Source organism: Pongo abelii, chromosome 9 (assembly GCF_028885655.2).
Source record: "Pongo abelii isolate AG06213 chromosome 9, NHGRI_mPonAbe1-v2.0_pri, whole genome shotgun sequence".
NCBI classification, from domain to species: Eukaryota; Metazoa; Chordata; class Mammalia; order Primates; family Hominidae; genus Pongo; species Pongo abelii.
The window spans coordinates 84,627,319-84,648,877 of NC_071994.2; the positions used below are offsets into that span (position 1 = coordinate 84,627,319).

General features: G+C 39.0%; 1 long non-coding RNA gene across 1 annotated transcript in view; it reads left to right on the top strand.

Annotated features, from left to right (window-relative positions):
- Positions 1-21,559, top strand: part of LOC129048723 (uncharacterized) — a 68,765-nt gene that overhangs the window by 12,117 nt on the left and 35,089 nt on the right. The window contains exon 2 of the long non-coding RNA XR_008511301.1: positions 19,613-19,717. This is a non-coding gene — a long non-coding RNA (uncharacterized LOC129048723). The remainder of the gene's footprint in view (positions 1-19,612; positions 19,718-21,559) is intronic.

A 21,559-nucleotide genomic window follows, 5' to 3' on the forward strand; every position in this document is an offset into this window, starting at 1 on the left:
AGTGCCTGTTACTTATCAGATACTGTACTGGGGATATAGGAAACAAGGAAGCCACAGCCCCTGCTTCTGGAGATATACAAAGAAGTGATAAATGTTTGAGGTGATGGTTATTTCAATACCCTGATCATTACACACTGTATGGAAAATATCAAAATACCACTTGTACCCATAAATATGTACTGTCATGTATCAATTTAAAAAGAGATTGGATAAGTGATAATAAAATGAAATGGGTGTTTTGAGAGATGACGTACAGGGTGCCATGCCTAACACAATAGTAACTATAGCCCAGCCATCATAGTTACCATAATAGTTATTTGATAAACATTGAGAGAATATTGTCACTCATATCCACAATTCTGATTGTGTGTTTTTTTCTTTCACTCTTCAGGTTTTAGCAATTTCCACACAGGTACCAAAATATCTGCCACTATCACAGACCTCGTGTGTGTTCTCTGTGTGTCCAGAAAAGACTCAGACACAGTCTTTCCCATGACAGACACATAACTCCTGGAATTCTATGAAGTCTTAGGTTTTTTTCATGCAAACTCCCATTGTTTGAGAAGAACATGTTTTCAGGAGATAATTTCCCTTCAAATTTACTTTAAAAAATCAATAGATTCCTCTTTGTTGTACAACTTGAATCCCAATGATTTGGCATGAGCTATTTCCTCCTGGCACTCTGCTTCAAAACATAATATTGACTTCTTGTTAAAGTGCTGAAAAGATATGTTCATAACACAATCATCTATGAAACAGCATCTTTCACTTCAAAGTGGAATGAGAGACCAGTGGATTCAGGGATTATATTATTCCAGAACAAGTGTTACACTTATGAAATTTGAAGTATTAATAGTTTTCAAACACCAGCATCAGGGTGCCCCTAAGTTATTTCGTTGCACTCCAATCTATGAGGAAAACCATAGTGAAGTCTTGTATTGCCTCTCTAGATGTGTTCAGCAGTGTGCCTTAATTTGTGAACCTTTATAGCAGCAGTTTGTGGCATGTCTTGTTTGTTTTCATTTTTTTGGCTTTTTCTCAGCTGCAGGACAAAAGTCAATAAAGAGATGTTTAAGAAGATCCTCAAGAAACTAATTACAATCCATCTGAGCCACCTTTGTAGTCTGATCTACGCCAAAAGAGTCTATGATTGTTTAGACATTAAAAGATATTAAAAGAGGCAGCCATGTTTTAGTGGGAAAACTGGGGTCAAAACACCTATATCCAAGATCTGCCTTGTCAAAGCCCTACTCCTCTCTGGGACTCAGTGAAAATGTTTAGTAATCTGTAAGGCACTGTGGAAATGTAAGGTTTAATTCTGAAGATATTTTAATAACTCAAAGTGTTTTGATATTATTTCATGCTGATTTTCCAGTCATGATGTTATATATACAGAATTATCAGTAAATATTCACACTTAAAATTATACTACTGCATCAGAAGATAAAAGCTGCACCCTCCAAGACCCCAGAACTATAGCCTACTCTGGCCCACCCTCTATTCTTGTCAGTCCAGTTTCTTCCCTGCCACCCTCTTTCCTGCCCCCTTCCTTCCACATCTCCAGTCTCTGTGTTTGTACTCATGCTGTTACCCCACCAGATATGCCTTCCTTCTCCTTGTCACCTACCTTTTCCCTATTTATACCACAAAACCCAAGATAGGTCCTATTTTATCCTTGATGCCTTTTTTAGTTTCTCAAATAAGTATGGTTCTTTTCTTTCTCTAACTTCTTTTGACAAAAGCACCATACATACACATTTGTTTTCCAAGTTACATCATGTTTCTTGAAACTATGACAGATTAGGCTCCTGCTTAGAGGGAATGGTAGAAAATCAGCTTGGAAACATCAGTTGGGATGAGATTGTGTAAGACCTTGAATTCCAGGCCTCTAGAAGCACCTCGGAGATATAAAATGCTTTAAGTGTAAGGGTGACACATCAGAGCTGTGTTTAAGGAAAGTTAAAGAGTTTACACACCAGCCATAAGCCTGCTGCAATGGTCTGGGCATGAGGTGATAGAGAATAATGAGAACCCTGACAGTCAAAGTATTGAGAGGCTAATGGTAAGAAGACCAGGTAGGAGGCCCATGGCAATGTCCCACGTGGTCCTCATCTTCTCACCAAATCTGCTCCTGCTGTGTGCTCCCTGTCTCATAAACTGTGGCCATCCTTGCAATCGTGAGGACAGAAATCCAAGAGGCCTTCTGGACACCTTTTTGTCCTTCACTCCACATTCTACCAAGTTACTAAGTTATACCAATTCAGCCTTTTCAATTTCATCTACCGCTTCGCTCTAATAACCTGCTATCCTCTAGGACCAGGCCTGTGGCATCTCCAACCTAGGTGATTTATACCTGGTATCTTTCCTCCAGGCCTAACCCTCCAATCTATCTTCCAACTTTCTATCAGATGAATCTGTCTCAACTGCTACTCTTATCCTTTCATTTTCATGCTTAAAACATATCAGTGTTCGCGTCTTGCCTATAACGTTAACTCCAATTTGATATGACTTATAATGTCCACTGTGATGTGACCCTGTGCCAATCCCCTCAGACTCTCCTCTTGCCTCTCTATGTTCTAGCCATCCTCCCACCCTAAACGTCTCACATTTCTGAACGGGCTGTAATGTTGAATACCTTCATGTCTTTGTTTACTCATTCTGTTCCCCCTTCCCTCTTTCCTCCTCTTAAAATCACCCTATTCTTCAAGTCTTCAAGGAAATGTTCATCCTTGCTTGAAAATCTTCCGTGGCCCTTCCTTCCACTCCCAGAACACCATCATAATCCCTGCTCACTTCACAAAACATAATAATTTGTAATTATATATACTTTGCTCTATTTTATTTAGCGTTCCATGAGGAAAAAGACTGAGATTTTTATCCTATTATCCTCAGAAAATTTCAAGGCACAGACATGATGTTATAAATTTTTTAAAATATAATTTCAACTTTTATTTCAGATTCAGGGGGTATATACACAGGTTTGTCACATGGGCATATTGTATGAAGCTGAGGTTTGGGGTACTATTGATCCCATTGCCCAGTGGTGTGCATATTACCCAATAGTAAATTTTTCAAACTTGTTTCCATCATTATATCCATGAGTACCCAATGTTTGGCTCCTACTTATAAGTGAGAATATGTGGTATTTAGTTTCCTATTCCTGTGTTAATATGCTTAGGATAATGGTCTCCAGATGCATCCTTGTTGCTGCAAAGGAAATGAATTCATTCTTTTTTATGGCTTCATAGTATTCCATTGTGTATGTGTACCACATTTTTAAAAATCTAATCCATTGCTGATGGGCGCTTAGGTTGATTCATTGTCTTTGCTATTGTGGGTATTGCTGCAATGAACATATGAGTATACGTGTCTTTTGGATTAATAATTTATTTTCTTTTGGATATATACCAAGTAATGAGATTGCTAGGTCAAATGGTAGTCCTAATTTCTTTCAGCATACCAAACTGCTGTCCACAGTGGGTGAACTAGTTTACACTGCCACCAACAGTGTGTAAGTATTCCTTTTACTCCACAGTCTCACCAGCACCTGTTACATTTTGACTTTTTAACAATAGCCAGTCTGACCAGTGTGAGACGGTATCTCATTGTGGTTTTGTTTTGTTTTGTTTTGTTTTTGAGACAAAGTCTCGCTCTGTTGACCAGGCAGGAGTGCAGTGGCGCAATCTCGGCTCACTGCAAGCTCCGCCTCCCAGGTTCATGCCATTCTCTTGCCTCAGCCCCCCAGTAGCTGGGACTACAGGCGCACACCGCCACGCCCAGCTAATGTTTTCGTATTTTTTTGAGACGGGGTTTCACTGTGTTAGCAAGGATGGTCTCCATCTCCTGACCTCATGATCCACCCGCCTCGGCCTCCCAAAGTGCTGGGATTACAGGCGTGAGTCACTGCGACAGGCCTCATTGTGGGTTTTTAAATTATTTTTTAAAGCTACTTTATTCCAGAGCCCAGGAATCCATCTTAGGTATTGCGAAAAATGAGAAATTACAAGGAAAGTAAAGAGCCAGTCCATTCTTCATGAATTCAAAATAAAAATATGAGGGAGAGGCAGATGATACAAAAAATTACAAAAAACAAATTAACATTCTGAAGTTGTTTTTTTTTTGCCACCAATCACTGGTATAATTTTTAAACATGCACCATTCAGGGTGGAAAGGTCAAGACCAGTTGTTTTAAGTCAAATGTGTATAATGTCACACTAATTTTACTATTTAGCAAATTAACAGATAGTAATTTTTAAAAAGCAAAAAAAACTATTAGTGTTTTGTTACAAATGTATCAAAATATCACTTCACCCTTAGTTTTAGATTTGGATTCTTGTGGGCTTGTAGACATGCGTGTTCACACTCAAGCAGAGATAATACTTTTGGATGGCAATGACAAAGTCTCTCAGATTACACACTTTTTCCAAAATAATGTATCTCCCACTGCCCAACTAAACTCCTAGACCATTATAGATCCTTGTAAAATAGAATACATGTTCAACAAAATGCTAAACCTGCGCAAGGAACTACAATGAATATCAAACAAACCATGCTTCTTTTACAAAATAGTTTTCTCACAAAATGTCAATGCAAACCTAGCAAGATGCTATTGTGTAATATGTTTCTATGTATACTCACATGGAATATTTTCTCTTTTTTTTTTGGATGACTTTTTATTTTTTTATTTTATTTTTATTTTTTTAATTAATGAATTAATTTATTTATTATTATTATACTTTAGGTTTTAGGGTACATGTGCGCAATGTGCAGGTTAGTTACATATGTATACATGTGCCATGCTGGTGCCCTGCACCCACTAACTTGTCATCTAGCATTAGGTATATCTCCCAATGCTATCCCTCCCCCCTCCCCCCACCCCACAACAGTCCCCAAAGTGTGATGTTCCCCTTCCTGTGTCCAAGTGTTCTCATTGTTCAGTTCCCACCTATGAGTGACAATATGCGGTGTTTGGTTTTTTGTTCTTGCGATAGTTTACTGAGAAGGATGATTTCCAATTTCATCCATGTCCCTACAAAGGACATCAACTCATCATTTTTTACGGCTGCATAGTATTCCATGGTGTATATGTGCCACATTTTCTTAATCCAGTCTATCATTGTTGGACATTTGGGTTGGTTCCAAGTCTTTGCTATTGTGAATAGTGCCCCAGTAAACATACGTGTGCATGTGTCTTTATAGCAGCATGATTTATAGTCCTTTGGGTATATACCCAGTAATGGGATGGCTGGGTCAAATGGTATTTCTAGTTCTAGATCCCTGAGGAATCGCCACACTGACTTCCACAATCATTGAACTAGTTTACAGTCCCACCAACAGTGTAAAAGTGTTCCTATTTCTCCACATCCTCTCCACAACCTGTTGTTTCCTGACTTTTTAATGATTGCCATTCTAACTGGTGTGAGATGGTATCCCATTGTGGTTTTGATTTGCATTTCTCTGATGGCCAGTGATGGTGAGCATTTTTTCATGTGTCTTTTGGCTGCATAAATGTCTTCTTTTCAGAAGTGTCTGTTCATGTCCTTTGCCCACCTTTTGATGGGGTTGTTTGTTTTTTTCTTGTAAATTTGTTTGAGTTCATTGCAGATTCTGAATATTAGCCCTTTGTCAGATAAGTAGATTGCAAAAATTTTCTCCCATTCTGTAGGTTGCTAGTTCACTCTCATTGTAGTTTCTTTTGCTGTGCAGAAGCTCTTTAGTTTAATTAGATCCCATTTGTCAATTTTGGCTTTTGTTGCCATTGCTTTTGGTGTTTTAGACATGAAGTCCTTGCCCATGCCTATGTCCTGAATGGTAATGCCTAGGTTTTCTTATAGGGTTTTTATGGTTTTAGGTCTAACATTTAAGTCTTTAATCCATCTAGAATTAATTTTTGTATAAGGTGTAAGGAGGGGATCCAGTTTCAGCTTTCTACATATGGCTAGCCAGTTTTCCCAGCACCATTTATTACATAGGGAATCCTTTCCCCATTGCTTGTTTTTCTCAGGTTTGTCAAAGATCAGATAGTTGTAGATATGTGGCATTATTTCTGAGGGCTCTGTTCTGTTCCATTGATCTATATCTCTATTTTGGTACCAGTACCATGCTGTTTTGGTTACTGTAGCCTTGTAGTATAGTTTGAAGTCAGGTAGTGTGATGCCTCCAGCTTTGTTCTTCTGGCTTAGGATTGACTTGGGGATGCGGGCTCTTTTTTGGCTCCATATGAACTTTAAAGTAGTTTTTTCCAACTCTGTGAAGAAAGTCATTGGTAGCTTGATGTGGATGGCATTGAATCTCTAAATTACCTTGGGCAGTATGGCCATTTTCACGATATTGATTCTTCCTACCCATGAGCATGGAATGTTCTTCCATTTGTTTGTATCCTCTTTTATTTCATTGAGCAGTGGTTTGTAGTTCTCCTTGAAGAGGTCCTTCACATCCCTTGTAAGTTGGATTCCTAGGTATTTTATTCTCTTTGAAGTGATTGTGAATGGGAGTTCACTCATGATTTGGCTCTCTGTTTGTCTGTTGTTGGTGTATAAGAATGCTTGTGATTTTTGTACATTGATTTTGTATCCTGAGACTTTGCTGAAGCTGCTTATCAGCTTAATGACATTTTGGGCTGAGACAATGGGGTTTTCTACATATACAATCATGTCATCTGCAAACAGGGGCAATTTGACTTCCTCTTTTCCTACTTGAATACCCTTTATTTCTTTCTCCTGCCTAATTGCCCCGGCCAGAACTTACAACACTATGTTGAATAGGAGTGGTGAGAGAGGGCATTCCTGTCCTGTGCCAGTTTTCAAAGGGAATGCTTCCAGTTTTTGCCCATTCAGTATGATATTGGCTGTGGGTTTGTCATAGATAGCTCTTATTATTTTGAGATACGTCCCATCAATACCTAATTTATTGAGAGTTTTTAGCATGAAGGGCTGTTGAATTTTGTCAAAGGCCTTTTCTGCATCTATTGAGATAATCAAGTGGTTTTTGTCTTTGGTTCTGTTGATATGCTGGATTACATTTATTGATTTGCGTATATTGAACCAGCCTTGCATCCCAGGGATGAAGCCCACTTGATCATGATGGATAAGCTTTTCGATGTGCTGCTGGATTTGGTTTGCCAGTATTTTATTGAGGATTTTTGCATCAATGTTCATCAAGGATGTTGGTCTAAAATTCTCTTTTTTGGTTGTGTCTCTGCCAGGCTTTGGTATCAGGATGATGATGGCCTCATAAAATGAGTTAGGGAGGATTCCCTCTTTTTCTATTGATTGGAATAGTTTCAGAAGGAATGGTACCAGTTCCTCCTTGTACCTCTGGTAGAATTCGGCTGTGAATCCATCTGGTCCTGGACTTTTTTTGGTTGGTAAGTTATTGATTATTGCCACAATTTCAGCTCCTGTTATTGGTCTATTCAGAGATTCAACTTCTTCCTGGTTTAGTCTTGGGAGAGTGTATGTGTCGAGGAATTTATCCATTTCTTCTAGATTTTCTAGTTTATTTGCGTAGAGGTGTTTATAGTATTCTCTGATGGTAGTTTGTATTTCTGTGGGATCGGTGGTGATATCCCCTTTATCATTTTTTATTGCATCTATTTCATTCTTCTCCCTTTTCTTCTTTATTAGTCTTGCTAGCGGTCTATCAATTTTGTTGATCCTTTCAAAAAACCAGCTCCTGGATTCATTAATTTTTTGAAGGGTTTTTTGTGTCTCTATTTCCTTCAGTTCTGCTCTGATTTTAGTTATTTCTTGCCTTCTGCTAGCTTTTGAATGTGTTTGCTCTTGCTTTTCTAGTTCTTTTAATTGTGCTGTTAGGGTGTCAATTTTGGATCTTTCCTGCTTTCTCTTGTGGGCATTCAGTGCTGTAAATTTCCCTCTACACACTGCTTTGAATGCATCCCAGAGATTCTGGTATGTTGTGTCTTGGTTCTTGTTGGTTTCAAAGAACATCTTTATTTCTGCCTTCATTTCATTATGTACCCAGTAGTCATTCAGGAGCAGGTTGTTCAGTTTCCATGTAGTTGAGCAGTTTTGAGTGAGATTCTTAATCCTGAGTTCTAGCTTGATTGCACTGTGATCTGAGAGATAGTTTGTTATAATTTCTGTTCTTTTACATTTGCTGAGGAGAGCTTTACTTCCAAGTATGTGGTCAATTTTGGAATAGGTGTGGTGTGGTGCTGAAAAAAATGTACATTCTGTTGATCTGGGGTGAAGAGTTCTGTAGATATCTATTAGGTCCGCTTGGTGCAGAGCTGAGTTCAATTCCTGGGTATCCTTGTTGACTTTCTGTCTCGTTGATCTGTCTAATGTTGACAGTGGGGTGTTAAAGTCTCCCATTATTATTGTGTGGGAGTCTAAGTCTCTTTGTAGGTCACTCAGGACTTGCTTTATGAATCTGGGTTCTCCTGTTTTGGGTGCATATATATTTAAGAGAGTTAGCTCTTCTTGTTGAATTGATCCCTTTACCATTATGTAATGGCCTTCTTTGTCTCTTTTGATCTTTGTTGGTTTAAAGTCTGTTTTATCAGAGACTAGGATTGCAACCCCTGCCTTTTTTTGCTTTCCATTTGCTTGGTAGATCTTCCTCCATCCTTTTATTTTGAGCCTATATGTGTCTCTGCACGTGAGATAGGTTTCCTGAATACAGCACACTGATGGGTCTTGACTCTTTATCCAATTTGCCAGTCTGTGTCTTTTAATTGGAGGATTTAGTCCATTTACATTTAAAGTTAATATTGTTATGTGTGAATTTGATCCTGTCATTATGATGTTAGCTGGTTCTTTTGCTCGTTTGTTGATGCAGTCTCTTCCTAGTCTCGATGGTCTTTACGTTTTGGCATGATTTTGCAGCGGCTGGTACCGGTTGTTCCTTTCCATGTTTAGTGCTTCCTTCAGGAGCTCTTTTAGGGCAGGCCTGGTGGTGACAAAATCTCTCAGCATTTGCTTGTCTGTAAAGTATTTTATTTCTCCTTCACTTATGAAGCTTAGTTTGGCTGGATATGAAATTCTGGGTTGAAAATTCTTTTCTTTAAGAATGTTGAATATTGGCCCCCACTCTCTTCTGGCTTGTAGAGTTTCTGCCGAGAGATCCGCTGTTAGTCTGATGGGCTTCCCTTTGAGGGTAACTCGACCTTTCTCTCTGGCTGCCCTTAACATTTTTTCCTTCATTTCAACTTTGGTGAATCTGACAATTATGTGTCTTGGAGTTGCTCTTCTCGAGGAGTATCTTTGTGGCGTTCTCTGTATTTCCTGAATCTGAATGTTGGCCTGCCTTGCTAGATTGGGGAAGTTCTTCTGGATAATATCCTGCAGAGTGTTTTCCAACTTGGTTCCATTCTCCCCGTCACTTTCAGGTACACCAATCAAACGTCAATTTGGTCTTTTCACATAGTCCCACGTTTCTTGGAGGCTTTGCTTGTTTCTTTTTATTCTTTTTTCTCTAAACTTCCCTTCTCGCTTCATTTCATTCATTTCATCTTCCATTGCTGATACCCTTTCTTCCAGTTGATTGCATCGGCTCCTGATGCTTCTGCATTCTTCACGTAGTTCTCGAGCCTTGGTTTTCAGCTCCAGCAGCTCCTTTAAGCACTTCTCTGCATTGGGTATTCTAGTTATACATTCTTCCAAAATTTTTTCAAAGTTTTCAACTTCTTTGCCTTTGGTTTGAATATCCTCCCGTAGCTCAGAGTAATTTGATCATCTGAAGCCTTCTTCTCTCAGCTCGTGAAAGTCATTCTCCATCCAGCTTTGTTCTGTTGCTGGTGAGGAACTGCGTTCCTTTGGAGGAGGAGAGGTGCTCTGCTTTTTAGAGTTTCCAGTTTTTCTGCTCTGTTTTTTCCCCATCTTTGTGGTTTTATCTACTTCTAGTCTTTGATATGGTGATGTACAGATGGGTTTTTTGTGTGGATGTCCTTTCTGTTTGTTAGTTTTCCTTCTAACGGACAGGACCCTCAGCTGCAGGTCTGTTGGAGTACCCGGCCCTGTGTGGTGTCAGTCTGCCCCTGCTGGGGGGTGCCTCCCAGTTAGGCTGCTCAGGGGTCAGGGGTCAGGGACCCACTTGAGGAGGCAGTCTGCCCTTTCTCAGATCTCCAGCTGCATGCTGGGAGAACCACTGCTCTCTTCAAAGCTGTCAGACAGGGACATTTAAGTCTGCAGAGGTTACTGCTGCCTTTTTGTTTGTCCGTGCCCTGCCCCCAGAGGTGGGGCCTACAGAGGCAGTCAGGCCTCCTTGAGTTGTGGTGGGCTCCACCCAGTTGGAGCTTCCCGGCTGCTTTGTTTACCTAAGCAAGCCTGGGCAATGGCAGGCGCCCCTCCCCCAGCCTGGCTGCCACCTTGCAGTTTGATCTCAGACTGCTGTGCTAGCAATCAGTGAGACTTTGTGGGCGTAGGACCCTCTGAGCCAGGTGCGGGCTATAATCTCCTGGTGCGCCATTTTTTAAGCCTGTCAGAAAAGTGCAGTATTTGGGTGGGAGTGACCCGATTTTCCAGGTGCCATCTGTCACCCCTTTCTTTGACTAGGAAAGGGAACTCCCTGACCCCTTGCACTTCTCGAGTGAGGCAATGCCTCGCCCTTCTTCGGCTCGCGCATGGTGCGTGCACCCACTGACCTGTGCCCACTGTCTGGCACTCCCTAGTGAGATGAACCCGGTACCTCAGATGGAAATGCAGAAATCACCCATCTTCTGCGTGGCTCACGCTGGGAGCTGTAGAGCGGAGTTGTTCCTATTCGGCCATCTTGGCTCCTGAAAGTCATTCTGAAGTTTTATATTTACCATCAAGTCAACACATTATGGTAAAATGCCTTCAAGCTTTATGAACTCCTTTGTATATTCCCAAGGTATTACTTCAAAGGAATAACTTATGTTTTATTATGCTTTAAACCTACTTCAGTTTAGCTATAAATTTTTAATACTGTAAAAATAAACAATACAAAATTCTGGATTAAATTTTATATTTGCTAATATTTGGGTTTGAGCTCAAATTCCCGCTAACTGTAGAAAGAATTTTATAAAAACACTGTTCGTTTTTTTCTTTTCTCAAGCTATATATTTATCATTATTATCATTAATTATTATTTCAATAGTTTTTGGGAAACAGGTAGTTTTTGGTTACATGGATAAGTTCTTTAGTGGTCATCACTGAGATTTTGGTGGACCCTTCACCCAAGCAGTGTACAATGTACACAATATTTGTGTTTTATTCCTCAACTCCCTCTCACTCTTCCTCCTGAGTACCCAATGTCCATTACATTATTCTTATACCTTTGCATTTTCATAACTTAGCTCCCACTTATAAGTGAGAATATATGATATTTGGTTTTTTCATTCTTGAGTTACTTCATTTAGAGTAATGGCCTTCAACTCCATCTAAGTTTCTGTAAAGGTCATTACTTCATTTCTTCTTATGGCTGAGTAGTATTCCATAGTGTATATATATATACCACGTTTTATTTATCCACTCATTGGTTGATGGGTATTTATGTTGGTTCCATATTTTTGCAATTGCCAATTGTACTGCTATAAACATATGTGCACACGTGTTCTTTTCATATTTTCATATTTATTTTCCTTTGGATAGTTACCTAGTAGTGGGATTGCTGGATCGAATGGTAGTTTTACTTGATTTGCATTTCTCTAAGGATTAGTGATGTTGAGCATTTTTCCATGTATTTGTTGGCCACTTGTTTGCCTTATTTTGGGAAGGTCTACTCATGTCTTTTACTCCCTTTTTAATGAAGTTATTTGTTTTTGGTTTGTTGAATTAAGTTCATTATAGTTTCTGGATATTACTGGGTATTACACCTTTGTTGGATGCACAGTTTTTAAATATTTTCTCCCATTCTGTAGGTTGTCTGTTTACTCTTTTGATAGTTTCTTTTGCTATGCAGAAGCTCTTTAGTTTAATTAAGTCCCAGCCGTCAATTTTTGGTTTCGTTGCAATTGCTTTTGAGGACTTAATCATACATTTTTTTTTTGCCAAGGTTGATGTCCAGAATGGTGTTTCCTAGGTTTACTTCTAGCATTCTTATAGCTTGAGATCTTACCTTTAAATCTTTAATCCATCTTGAGTTAGTTTCTGTATATGGTGATATGTAGTGGTCCAGTTTCATTTTTGTGCATATGGCTAGCCAGCTTTCTCAGAACCATTTATTGAATAGGGAGTCTTTTCTCCATTGCTGGGTTTTGTCAACTCTGTCAAAGATCAGATGGCTATAGGTGTGTAGCTTTATTTCAGGGTTCACTATTCTGATCTATTGGTATAGATGTCTGTTTTTGTACCACTACCATGCTGTTTTGGTAACTATAGCTTCATAGTATAGTTCCAAGTTAGGTAATGTGATGCCTCTGGCTTTGTTCTTTTTGCTTAGGATTGCTTTGGCTATTTGGGCCCTTTTGGGTTACATATGAATTTTAGGAATTTTTTTCTAATTCTATGAAAAATGATGTTAGTAGTTTCATAGAAATAGCATTGAATCTGTAGATTTCTTTGGGCAATATGGCTATTTTAATGATATTGATTCTTCCAAGCCCTGAGCATGGAATATTTTTCCAATTGTTTCCATCATCTCTGATTTCCTTCAACAGTATTTTGTAGTTTGCCTTTTAAAGATCTTTCATCTCCTTGGTTAGATGTATTCCTAGGTCTTTTTTTTTTTTGTAGCTGTTCTAGGTGGGATTATGTTTTTGATTGGGCTCTCAGCTCGAATGTTATTGGTGTATAGAAATGATACTGAGTTTTATACATTGATTGTGTATTCTGAAACTTTACCAAAGTCATTTATCAGTTTCAGGAGCTTTTGATAGAGTCTTTAAGATTTTCTAGTCTAGCATCTATCATTGGTGAAGAGAGGTAGTTATTTTCTTATTTGAATATTTTATTTACTTATTTGAATATCTTTTATTTCTTTCTTTTGCCTGATTGCTCTGGCTAGGACTTCCAGTAATGTTTTGAATAGGAGTTATGAGAGTAGGCATCCTTCTCTTATTCCAGTTCTCAAGAGCAATGCTTCCAGCTTGTGACCATTCAGTATGATGTTGGCTGTGGGTATGTCATAGACAGTTGTTACTATTTTGATGTATTTTCCTTCAATGCCTAATTTTTTGAGTGTTTTTATCATGTAGAGATGTTGGATTTTATCAAAAGCTTTTTCTGAATCAATTGAGATTATCATATGATTTTTGTTTTTAATTCTGTTTATGTGGTGAATCACATTTATTGATTTGCCTATGTTGACACGACCTTGCCTCCCATAAATGAAGCTCACTTGGTCATGGTGAATAACTTTTTGTTGTGCTGCTGGATTCAGTTTGCTAGTATTTTGTTGAGGTTATTTTTGTGTCTATAGGCATCAGAAATATTGGCCTGTAGTTGTCTTTTTTCATTGTGTCCTTGCCAGGTTTTTGTATTAGGGTGATGCAAGCTTCATAGAAATAGTTAGAGAGGAGTCCCTCCTCCTAGATTTTTTGGAATGGTTTCGGTAGAATTGGTACCAGCTCCTCTTTGTACATGTTGTAGAATTTGGCTGTGAATCCATCTGGTTCAGGGCTTTTTGGTTGGTAGGTTGTTTTATTACTGATTCAATTTTAAAATTTGATATTGGTCTGTTTAGGGTTTCAATTTCTTCCTGATTCAGTCTTGGGAGGTTATGTCTTCCCAGGAATTTATGCATTTCCTATGGATTTGTATGGATAGAGATGTTTGTATGGATAGAGATGTTCATAAAAGTCTCTGAGGATCTTCTGTACTTCTGAGGGTTTGGTTGCAATGTCGTCTTTGTCATTTCTGATATTGCTTATTGGGATCTTCTCTTTTTTCCTTTGTTAATGTAGCTAGCACTCTTTTGGTCGTGTTTATCCTTTCAAAGAACCAACCTTTGGTTTTGTTGATTCTTTCTATGGATTTTGGCTTCACAGTTTCATTCAGTTCTGCTCTTATTTATTTCTTTTTTCCTGCTAGCTTTGGGGTTGGTTTGTTCTTGTTTTTCTAGCTTCACTAGCCGATATTAATTTGAGATCCTTCTAATTTTTTGAGGTAAGCATTTAGCACTATAAATTTTTCTTGTATCACTGATTTTGCTGCATCCAAAGATCTTGGTATGTTGTGTCTTTGTTCTCATTCGTTTCAAAAAAATTTTTTAATTTCTGTCTTAATTTCATTGCTTACCCAAAAGTCATTCAGGAGCAAGTTATTCAATTTCCATGTAATTATATGGTTTTGAGGGATCTTTGTATTAATTCCTATTTTTATTCTACTGTGGTCTAAGAGTATGGTTGGTATTATTTTGATTTTTTAAATTTTTATTGAGACTCACTTTATGGCCAAGCACGTGGTTTGATTTTGGAGTATATCTAATGTGCATATGAGAAGAATGTATATTCTGTGATTGATAGGTAGAGTATTCTATAGATCAGTTATTTTCAACCCCGGGGCTATAGACCACTACCCATCCTTGGCCTGTTAGGAACTAGGCTGCACAGCAGAAAGTGAGTGGCAGATGAGAGATCATTATGACCTGTGCTCCACCTCCTGTCAGATCAGTGGTGCCATTAGATTCCCATAGGTGCGCAAACCTTACTGCAATCTCCGCATGCGAGGGATCTAAGTTGTGTGCGAACTCCACATGTGAAGGATCTAAGTTGTGCTCCACCTCCTGTCAGATCAGTGGTGGCATTAGATTCTCATAGGTGTGCAAACCCTATTGTGAACTCCACATGCGAGGCATCTAAATTGTGCTTTCCTTATGAGAATCTGATGCCTGATGATCTAAGGTGGAACAGTTTCATCCTGAAACCATCCCACACAGGTCCATGGAAAAATTGTCTTCCATAAAATTGATCCCTGGTGCCAAAAAGTTTGGGGATCACTGCTATAGATGACTACTAGGTCCAATTTGTTAAGTGTCAAATTTAAATCCAGAATACCTTTGCTAGTTTTCTGCCTCAGTGATCTGTGTAACTCTGTCAGTGGGGTGTTGAAGTCTTCCACTACCATTGTGTGGCTGTCTAAGCCTTCTCATAGGTCTAGAAGTACTTATTTTATGAATCTAGGTGCTCCATTATTGGGTGCATATATATTTAGGATAGTTAAGTCTTCTGGTTAGATTAAACCCTTTATCATTATGCAATGCCCCCGTTTTTGTTCTTTTTTACTGTTGTTGGTTTAAAGTCTGTTTCATCTGTCATAAGAATAGTGACCCCTGCTCTTTGTCTATTTGTATTGTAAATCTTTCTTTGACCCTTTACATTGAGCCTATAGGTGTTATTATATGTGAGATGCATTTCTTGAAGACAGTAGATAGATGGGTTTAGTTTTTTTTTAATCCAACTAACCACTCTGTGCCTTTCAAGTGGGATGGTTAGACTATTTACATTCAAAGATAATATTGATATGTGAGATTTTTATCCTATCCTGAAGTTGTTAGCTGGTTTCTATTGTGTGGTTGCTTTATGGGATTTTGGGCTATGTACTTAACAGTGTTTTTGTGGTAGCAGGTATTGTTTCTTTGTTTCCATGTTTAGAACTCCCTTAAGGATCTATTGTAAGGCTGGTTTAGAGGTAACAAATTCCTTTAGTGCTTGCTTGTCTCAAAAAAAAACACATATTTTTGCTTCGTGTATGAAGCTTAGTTTGGCAGGATATTAGATTCCTGGTTGGAATTTCTTTTCTTTTTTTTTCTTCAAGAATGCTGAAAATAAGCTGCTGATCTCTCTTGGTTTGTAGATATCTGCTAAGAAGTCCACTGTTAGCCTGTTGGGGGTTAGCTTTGCATTAGTTGATCCTTTCTCTTTAGCTGTCTTTAAAATTTTTCTGTAGTGTTGACCTTGGTTAAATTAGGTTTAGCCTAAAGCTGCCTTTTTATGCATTTTAAGTTCAGCCAACTACTTTTTCTGTATATAGTGAACTGTAACCTAAATGGAGGTATAAACAGACTAACCTACTCTTGTGCCAATCACTGAGTTTTGGCCAATCGAAGGAGGCCATCTGTTCAAATTGTGTTCAAATAAGGCAAACAAGAAGCTGTAACTAATAGACTGTTTCTATACTTCACTTCCATTTTCCATACGTCACTTTTCTTTTTCTGTCTATAAATCTTCTTTCACCATGTGGCTGTGCTGGAGTCTCTCTGAGCCTACTCTGGCTTGGGAGGCTGCCCAATTCATAAGTCATTCCTTGTTCAACTAAACCCTGTTAAATTTAATTTGGCTAAGGTTTTTATTTTAACACCTTGGACAATCTGGTGGCAATATGCCTTGGTGACGTTTGTTTTGTATATCTTGCCGATGTCCTCTGGATCTCTTGTATCTGAATATCTACCTCTCTAGCAAGATTAGGAAAATTTTCTTGAGTTATTCCCTGAAGGATGTTTTCCATAGTGTTTACTATTCCTCCTTCTATCTCAAGAATGCCAATAATTTGTAGGCTTGGTCACTTTACATAATTCCATATTTCTCAATGACTGTTCATTTTTTAATATTCATTTTAAAATTCTTTATTTTTGTCCAACTATGTTAGTTTGAAAGACCAGTCTTCAAGTTTTGAAATTGTTTCTTCTGCTTGGTCCAGTCTATTGGTAAAGCTCTCAATTGTATTTTAAAATTCCTAAAATGAGTTTTCCAATTCTAGAAGTTCTGTTCTGACTGATTTCTTTTTAAGATGTTTATCTCTTCCTTCATTTCCTGGATTGCTTTAGAAGTTCTTCCTTGATTTTAAACCTGTCTTGGATCTCATTGAGCTTCTTTGCAACTATGCTTTGTATTCTTTGCCTGTTATTTCTGCATTTGCATTTTGTTTAAGAACCATTGTTGGAGAGCTAGTATGGTCCTTTAGTGTTATTACTACACTCAGATTTTTCATGGTGTCATAATTCTTTCTTTCTTTTTTTTTTTTTTTTTTTTTAAGATGGAGTCTCCCTCTGTGGCCCAGGCTGGAGTGCAGTGGCATGATCTCGGCTCACTGGAAGCTCCGCCTCCCGGGTTCACACCATTCTCCTGCCTCAGCCTCCCGAGTAGCTGGGACTACAGGTGCCCGCCACCGTGCCCGGCTAATTTTTTTGTATTTTTAGTAGAGACAGGGTTTCACTGTGTTAGCCAGGATGGTCTCGATCTCCTGACCTCGTGATCTGCCCGCCTCAGCCTCCCAAAGGGCTGGGATTACAGGTGTGAGCCATGGTGCCCAGCCTAGGGTGTCATAATTCTTATACTGGTTCCTTCTCATCTGGAAATGCTGACACCTCCAACTTTTGCAATTATTTTTTATTTTGATTTTTTCTTTTTTTTTCCTATGTTTCCTTTTACCTTCCCCCAATTCCTTAGGGGGTGTAACTGTAGAGAATGCTGAGTAGAATCTTTTGGCTTTGCTTCTATAGCTAACACTATGCAATTTTGTTGGCAAATTTTATATTAGGCTGTGTGGTTCAACCTATGAGTCAATAGGTGGCACTCGTGGGTAAAAGCTAGGTGTATACTGGATCCTTGTTTACTAGGAGGAGCTCTCTGTTGCCTCAGGCAATGGGCTGATTCTTGGCATGAACAGTAGTCAGAGCTCCCTGCTCAGCTCTGCGGGCTGGGGACAAGAAGGGTGAAGTCAGACTGGGCATGCCCACCTGAAGTTCCCCCATTGACAGGCACAAGCACCAGCACCAAGGGAAAATCCAGTGGCTAGCCACCTAGCACCCAGAGTAGTGCATACGCAAGGAGATGGGAAACCACTTTGGCCCCAAGTCCTCTGCACAGGGAAGAGGGTTGCCTAAAATCCTAATCCAGGAGAGTGGGTGCTCCAGATGCCCAGACATCTGCCTAGACACGGGGCAGAGAGGGCCCTGCTGCATCAAGATCTCTTCATAGAAGGGGTGAGACAGCTCAGGCTGCTGATTCAGGTGAACAGGCACTCCAAATGCCTGGAGAGCTACCTGAACATGGGGCTGAGAGGACCCCACTGCACCATGATCTCTCTGCAGGAAGGGTAGGGCAGCTCAGGCTGCCAAGCAAGGTGAGCAGGTGTCTGAAAATTTGCCTGATTGTGGAGCAGAGAGGACCTGGTGCACCAGCCTCTGCCCAGAATAGTGGGATGGGTCAGGATTTGGAACCAGGCAAGTGTGTGCTTCAACTGCCTGGAGATCTGCCTAGTCATGAAGCAGAGAGGGTCCCCTTGCACCCAAATTGCTACATAGGAAGGGTGGGGCAGCTCAAGCTGCTGATCCAGGTAAGTGTGTGCTCCAAATGCCTGGAGATCTGCCTGTGTGTAAAGCAGAGAAGGCCCCATTACACCTGGGTCTCTGCACAGGAAGGATGGGAAGGCTCAAGCTACTAATCTGGGTAAGAAAATATTCCAAATGCCCAGAGAGTTGGGACTAAATCAAAGGTAAGGACTCCTGCTAAGATCAGTGACAGAAGCAAATTAAAGCTGGTATTTTGTCAAGCTGCCTTTTTAACTCATAAATGCTGTTGATTTTGAAGGAGTAGCCAAAAGTGCTAGAGTGAGCTTGACCTATTTGTCATTGTTGTGTGGGCAGAAAACAAACAAACCAACCAACACTGGGCATATTATCAGAAACCCTCAGTTAATTTTTTATTCTTGCCTCTTACTTGCCTGTAACTGAAGCTTATCCTTTCTGTGAGTTTCTAAGTTTCACCATCTGTAAATGGACAGGATAATATCCCCACCTCTCAGAATTTATGTGAAGTTTAAACAAAATAAGGTATATAAAGTGGCTATGATAGTGGCTGGATCTGAGTAATAAGCAGAAACTATAATAATGACTGCTATCATGTGAGAGTTCCAGGCAAAGTATACTTTACATGTGTTTGTACTTAAGGAGTGTGGACAGTCCAGCTCCAGGCTGAATTCTAGGTGAGCCTGATTCTGCAGAGGATACTAGCTCAGGGTTAACACATACTAGAGATTCATCTCAGTTGGTTGTTGATCATGCTACAGGGCATAAAAGATGTATAGAGGATAGAGGATTTCAAAAACTGAATGCTGTTCTCACCTATGCAGTTATAGAGCAATGATTATATGTCAGATGCCTTAAATGCATTGCTGCATTTAATCTCCACAATTGTAGGAGGTAGATGTTATTGTCCCCATTTTACAGATTGAGGAAATATGTTCAAAGAAGTTAAGTAATGTGCGCAAAACCACATGAATATGGCAAAACAAAGACTTTAAACTGGTCTGTTGACTGCCAGCCCCATGCTCTTCCTATCCTTGCTGTTTTTTCACAGAGTGTTGCCCCACAATTTATGGGATGCACAGCCCTTTATATACATGATGCTCTTTGATTCTGCCAAATTTCCTATGAAATAACCAAATAAAGGAACAGAGACTCTGGACATCTAAGTAGCTTTCTTAAGGTCACAAAACCAGTAAACAGCAGTTCAGGAACCCAAGCTTCTTTCTTCTGACTCATATTCACTATGCTTTCCTACAAAGGAGTAACCACCCTCTGGCCAGACTAAACAGAATAGAAATATTAAGGAAAACACTACTTCTCGAACTTAGTGTTATCAATTTATATGAAACTTCCTTCCGGTGCAGTAGTTATAGGAGCTATTCTTATGTGAGGAAAAGATTATTACATATTATATATTAATTTCTTCCCAACTTTCTCTTAGGATTAGAAGAACCTAAATAATATATGCAAAACCATGCATTTGCCAAAGAGCACACCTGTGATTGAAGGAATCTGCTCATAAATCATGAAGCTGTAATATTTTAAGGTGATATTTTATTTATTCAGAAGATGAAACTTTGTTAAAACTGTAGAGATTTGTATAAAAATGTAAATATGTGTTAAATGTAATGTTAGCCAGCTGTATTATGTCAAGTAAATTGTAAATGTCTGTTATTCAAAAACAGCACCTATTCCATTTGTTTGAAAAGTCTATTGAGCATTTATTGAGATGGTCATTGTCTTAGGCAGTGGGATACAAGGGTGAATAAGTCATGGTTGCCCCTTCAAGGAGTTTCTGGCCCAGTGAGGAAAAATGACTTATAAATAAATGAGAGTAATAAAGTATGTGTTTCATTTGCCTTCATTATCATACTAGAAAGAGGTACACAATGTATGAAACAGCCAGTTTTATGCAAAGATAAAAGTAGACTTCAGAAAATAAGCTATGCTCAAGTGAATCTTGAAAAGGGAATAGGTATCGCCAGGTGGACAAGGAACTACAAGTGGCTATGGGTGGGTCAAAGAGCATTATATCCTCTTTTGTCCTGAGTACTGCAAATGGTGTCATGAGAATGCAGTTTAGGAACAAAGGGAAGCATGTGCGGTAAGGTGATATAAAGTTATATTAAAAAAACTATAGCAATAGCAATAAAGTTAAACAGATGAGCATGTGTCTGTGAGAGGAAGGGGACATAAAGTTTGAGGCCTGACTACATGTGAAGGACAAAAGGGAAAGCTTTCTGCTTTGGTGGCTTGAGGATGTCAATAACTGTGATAGGGAATAAAGGAGGAATATATTTATGGGATAGGGCATCAAGTTCTCTCCAGGATGATGGGCTTCAGAGGCTATATGAAATCCATATGAGGAAGGGAAGTAGGCAGCCAGATAAATGTAACAGGATCTCAGAAGATAGGTCCAGACTGGAGATACAGCATCATATTTGATAGTTGATAAAATCTCATGAATAGATAACTTTGCCCAGAGAGGGTAGAGAGAGTGAAAAGGGAAAAAGAGCTGAGGACTGAGTACTAAGTACTAATACTGAAGAAATGGCATAGGAATCAGAAAGATGAAAAGAAACCCTGTAAGAAGATGAAAAGGAAAGGTCATATAGGTAAAAGAAAACCAAAAGAAAGCTGTGTCTTAAAAGCCAACAGAGAAAAGAGTTTTAAGAAAAAAGAAGGAGCAGTCACCAGTTCCAAATTTCACAGCAAGCTTAAAGAAGAAAGGAACTAGGAAGAGGAAACAAGATGTGCACAGAATACAATTTAAAATTCCATGTAATAGACAAAAGATTATCAGAATCTTCACTAGGACAAGAATAAAGGAATGATGAGGATGTAAGAAATGGAAGGGAAGTTGAGCAGTAATAACATGCCTTGAATTCTTATTGGATATGAGGGTTATGTAAAGGTACAGCCAAGGATGATCTTACCAACATTTGTAGGTTATGTGACACAACTCACCAAAATAAGAAATACTGAAGGACCTGGTTTGGTCACAAACATGAGTTGAGTGTTGGACGCTTTTTGTTTTAAGTTCCTGGGGTACACCCAGGATAGCTTCTATAGAAATAAAAAGTGGAAGGGTATTGAAAAGAAAGGAAGTAGCTGTAATGAAGTACCACTGGTCTAAGGTAACTAAAGAAATAACTGAAGTCACGAAAGAAAATACCGGGGAAAAAAAGGCAAAAGAAAGAAACTGAACCCTCAAAGAGAGAATAAAGACCTAGAGTGATAAGGTAGCATCATTGCAGTTTAACATTTCAAGAGTTGTAGTTATACCTGCAATAACTGCCATATGACTTTGGGAGTGAAATAGCTGGAATAAAGGAAAAATTTATTGGGGTCCATAAGGACAGGAAGATTTGAGGCTAAAATGGATCAC